At 39.4% G+C, this 5,397-nt stretch overlaps 1 pseudogene; it reads left to right on the forward strand.

Moving 5' to 3' along the window:
• LOC109821667 overlaps nt 5,251-5,397 on the forward strand; it is a 14,855-nt pseudogene continuing 14,708 nt past the window's right edge.

Raw genomic sequence — 5,397 nt, forward strand, 5'->3', positions numbered from 1 at the left:
TCTAATGGGATTGCAGAAAGAAAAAATTGCACATTGACCGAGATGGTGAATTCGATGCTAATCACATCTGGTCTTCCTACCTGCTATTGGGGAGAGGCTTTGTTGATGACAAACTAGATTCTAAGCAGAGTATCCTACTCCAAAACTGATAGTACTCTTCATCAGTTATGGTTAGGATATCCAAACAATTTGGATAATTTCAAAGTGTGGGGTGTCTCACATATGTTTGAATTTCAGATATCAGAAGGCCTAAGCTCGGACCAAAGGCTAACAAATGTGTGTTTCTTGACTTCGCTAAAGATAGCAATGCTTGCAGGTTCCTGGTTCTTGGAACTAACTCTATCATTGAAGCTCGAGATGCAGAATTCTTTAAGGATAAGTTTATCAAACATAAAGGCTTATTGCTTAAAGATGTAGCAGTGAATGCTAGTACATCAGATGCACCAGAGGAGCCAGTTTCGTAAAAAACTAAAAATATCAATGATGAAGGAGTTATCGAATCATCTTCCAAGCGTATCAGAAGATAGAAAGATTTTGGAAATGACTTCATCACCTATAATGTGGAAGGAGACCCACATACTTTCAAGAAGCAATGCAGTCAACAGACGTTCTTCTGTGGAAAGAAGCTATAGATGATGAGATGGATTTATTGATCCAAAGTCATACTTGGGAGCTGGTGGATGTACCTGAAGGTGCAAGGCCTATTAGTTGCAATTAAATCTTTAAGAAGAACCTCCGTCCTGATTGTACTATTAAAAAGTACAAAGCAAGATTGGTGGCAAAAGGATTATCTCAGAAAGAAGGTATGGATTTCTTTGATATCTATGCACCAGTTTGCAGGATCACTACCATCAGAGTGCTTATCACATGGGCAGTGATTAAAAGGTTTGTCATACATCAGATGGATATGAAGACTATCTTTCTCAATGGAGATCTCACAGAAGAGATCTACATGAAGAAACCAGAAGGACTTGATGCTCCAGTTGGTAAGGTTTGTAAACTTGTTAAGTCTTTATATAGACTTAAGCAGGCACCAAAACTCTGGCATGAGAAGTTCGATGGGGTTGTTCGTAACATTAGAAATCAAGTCAGTAAATCTGACAAGTGCCTATATATCAAGGTCGCTAAAAGAAAGATGGTGGTCATCTGCCTCTATGTGGATGATATGCTCATCATTGGGAGTGATTTGGAGATAGTAATATCTACCAAGAAATTTCTTTCAGCATAGTTCAGCATGAAAGACCTTGGAACTACGAACGTGATTCTCGAAATCAAAATCATATACTCTGAAGAGGGTATTGGATTGTCTCAATCTCATTATGTCGAGAGAATGCTAAGGAAGTATGGCTACAATGACTTTCCAGAACTATCAGTGTCATATGATTACAACAAGAAGCTTCAACCGAACACTGGAAGACCAGTAGAGCAGCTAAGGTACTCAAAGATCATTAGGAGTCTTATGTACGCGATGAGCTGCACAAGGCCAGATATAGCATTCGCTATAGGAATGTTTAGTAGGTTCACAAGTAATCCTGGAAAGCTTCATTAGGATGCTGTCCAGAGATTGATGAGATACTTGAAAGGAACTACAGGTCTGGACCTATTATATACTGGATATCCGGCTATAATCAAAAGCTATTCAGATGAGAGCTGGTGCTCAGAACCAGATGAGTGCAGATCTACTGGAGGATTTGTCTTTACTATGGTGGATCTGCCGTCTCGTGGAAGTCTAAGAAGTAGACCATGATTGCACAGTCATCGATGGAATTTGAGTTCTTCGCACTCTGTGCTGCAGGAGATGAAGCTGAATGGCTCAGTTGTTTTCTCCGAGACCTTCCATTGACGGAATTGCAAGGTCTAATTACTATCTATTATGATAATCAAGCGACGAGTGATCTGGTAGCGAACTCATTGTTCAATGAAAAAAAGCGGACCATTCGTTTGAAGCATGGCTATTTGAGAGAGCTCATTTGTCAAGGAGTCATCTCTGTGATTAACGTCCGATCTTCAGAGAATGTGGTTGATCCTTTGACTAAGGGTCTAAAAAAGGACATAGTCGAAAGGACGTCTACTGGAATGGGTCTCAAAGTTTTGTAAGTCTTACAAATACTTACCATGTTTATTAAATTATTAGTTCAAAGATTATGCTACTAATAGTAAGATAATTGGTTCAAAATTCAAATAAGATTTGTAAAAGTTGGTAGTCTTACAAATACTTACTATTTATATCTAGTTATTAGTTCAAAGCTTATGCTACTAATGACAAGATAAATGGTTCACAAGTAAAGTAAGATTTACAAGTGAAAGGGTTTAAGTTTTCTTGGATTAGTCGGTGTCTAAGGCAAGGTTTGAAGGTTACGTAACGCGCTCCATAAGGAACGAGGTACTTAATTGATCTTTGATCAACCTCTAATACTATCCTTACCTGGCTGAACTATCCAAGTAAAACTTTGATCTTTTCACCTAGAATCCTATCATGAGAGAGGATGGCTCTTAAGCCTTAATGAGTTCAAAGCATTTCGGATGCGGGATGTTTGATAGGAACATGCCTAAAGAACTCACCTATGCATGGGTGGAGATTTGGCCGTCTCCTATGGTGTCTTGTGGAAAGATACCAATAGCCCTAGCAGAAACCAGGACATGCACAGGGCCATAAATGTGCAAAGGCAAAGGCAAAGACAAGGTAAAGGCAAAGATAAAGGAAAGTGTGGTTCAAAGTGAAAACTACCACAAATAAGTTTGATCTTGTGTGATCGCTGAATTTTTAGACATGTGCTGGTTCAAGTCTCTGCGACACCATGCACCTATCTTTTATTCAGTTGGTCTAATGGGGATTCAAGTCCTTACGACATCTACCTTATGCATAACGATTGAAACAACAACATCATTACACAACACTAGTTTAAAAACTTGTGGGGGATTGTTGGATTTTTTGGTCAAAAACTGCTTTCCAAAATGAGTTTTCAAACTATATATATATTAACTACAAGTACTTTTCATAAATGCTTAGTAGCCTAGTGGAAAGTTTATGTTTTGCTGTTTCAAAAGGTTCCTTGTTCGAGGCTTGCCAATGGGAAGCCGAGAAGTGTTTTATTTAAATTAATTCCTCATAAGTATTAGTGGGTCATAGGTCGTGGGCCGTGGACCGTGGGCCAATGTGCCGGGATTGGGGCTAATTGGGTGGAGGCGCTAAGTGGCGCTTTGTTAGGCGCACTTTGTACTTCGCACAGAGGCATCAGGGGCTGCTTCGCAGCATGTGGACAAGGTACGTATTCGCACGAGGGTGTCGTCTCGTGAAAGTCTAAGAAGCAGACCATGATTGCACAGTCATCGATGGAATCTAAATTCTTCGCACTCTGTGTTGCAGGAGATAAAGATGAGTGGCTCAGTTGTATTCTCCGAGACCTTCCATTGATGAAATTGTAAGGCGCAATTACTATCTATTGTCAATCTATTGTGATAATCAGGCAATGGGTGTTGTGGCAGCGAACTCGTTGTTTAATAGAAAGAAGCGGACCATTCGTCTGAAGCATGGCTATTTGAGAGAGCTCATTTGTCAAGGAGTCATCTCTGTGATTAACGTCCGATCTTCAGAGAATGTGGTTGATCCTTTGACTAAGGGTCTAAAAAAGGACATAGTCGAAAGGACGTCTACTGGAATGGGTCTCAAAGTTTTGTAAGTCTTACAAATACTTACCATGTTTATTAAATTATTAGTTCAAAGATTATGCTACTAATAGTAAGATAATTGGTTCAAAATTCAAATAAGATTTCAAAGTTTGGTGAGTCTTACAAATACTTACCATTTACATCTAGTTATTAGTTCAAAGCTTATGCTACTAATGACAAGATAAATGGTTCACAAGTAAAGTAAGATTTACAAGTGAAAGGGTTTAAGTTTTCTTGGATTAGTCGGTGTCTAAGGCAAGGTTTGAAGGTTACGTAACGCGCTCCATAAGGAACGAGGTACTTAATTGATCTTTGATCAACCTCTAATACTATCCTTACCTGGCTGAACTATCCAAGTAAAACTTTGATCTTTTCACCTAGAATCCTATCATGAGAGAGGATGGCTCTTAAGCCTTAATGAGTTCAAAGCATTTCGGATGCGGGATGTTTGATAGGAACATGCCTAAAGAACTCACCTATGCATGGGTGGAGATTTGGCCGTCTCCTATGGTGTCTTGTGGAAAGATACCAATAGCCCTAGCAGAAACCAGGACATGCACAGGGCCATAAATGTGCAAAGGCAAAGGCAAAGACAAGGTAAAGGCAAAGATAAAGGAAAGTGTGGTTCAAAGTGAAAACTACCACAAATAAGTTTGATCTTGTGTGATCGCTGAATTTTTAGACATATACTGGTTCAAGTCTCTACGACACCATGCACCTATCTTTTATTCAGCTGGTCTAAAGAGGATTCAAGTCCTTGTGACATCTTCCTTATGCATAACGATTGAAACGACGGCACTGTTACACGATACTAGTTTTAAAAAAAGAATTTGTGAAGGATTGTTGAATATTATTATTTTTAATATTCCTCACATGGGCTGCTGATTGAAGAGCAGCCCATGTTTTTAATTTTTTTTCAAAAGTTGTGGGTCCCACCGAAAAAATTTTAAGACGTGGGCCTCACATGCATAGTAAAATATTTTTATTTTATTAGTGCATAGTGTTTTCCCAAACACTATAAATAGACCCTAAATCCTTAAGAAAAATTTATTCTAAAAATAACAATCAATATATACAGATATAGATTGTAAAATAGCTGGTGCTTATATGAATTTTGCCTGATAGATCGAGGAGATCTTTTTCCTGATAGATCGAGGAGATCTTTTGCCTGATAGATCGAGGAGATTTTTTGCCTGGTAGATCGAGGAGATCTTTGCCTTATAGATCGAGGAGATCTTTTCTTTATAGATCGAGGAGATCTTTTCTTTATAGATCGAGGAGATCTTGACAGTACTGGGTCGGTGCACACCAGAGTACTGGACTACTGTTCTTGGAAGCAATTTGGTCTTAGAATATTTACACCGGAGTAGGCCAAATAATGCTTTAAGTACAATGTTTTACAAACGCACAATAGCTGAGTTGGGAAATTTTAAATTACTACCCTTCAATTTTCTATTCGGTTTTTGCTGTTTTATATCTGTATTATTTTAGATTTAACCACAGGCTGCATACGGCCTCCAAATTCCAATCAGTTCCCCCTCCTTCACTCTCCAGAAGCCTTAGAAAACCTAACGGCCAGCGATGAAAGCGGTGGTGATAATGAGCTACGGCGGCCCTGAGGTCCTCCAGCTACAATTCGTCGACGATCGCATCGCCGGCGATGACGAGGTCCTAGTCAAGGTCTCCGCCGCCGCCCTCAATCGTGTCGATTGCAGCTAGAGGCAGGGG

Source organism: Asparagus officinalis, chromosome 8 (assembly GCF_001876935.1).
Source record: "Asparagus officinalis chromosome 8, Aspof.V1, whole genome shotgun sequence".
Lineage (NCBI taxonomy): Eukaryota > Viridiplantae > Streptophyta > Magnoliopsida > Asparagales > Asparagaceae > Asparagus > Asparagus officinalis.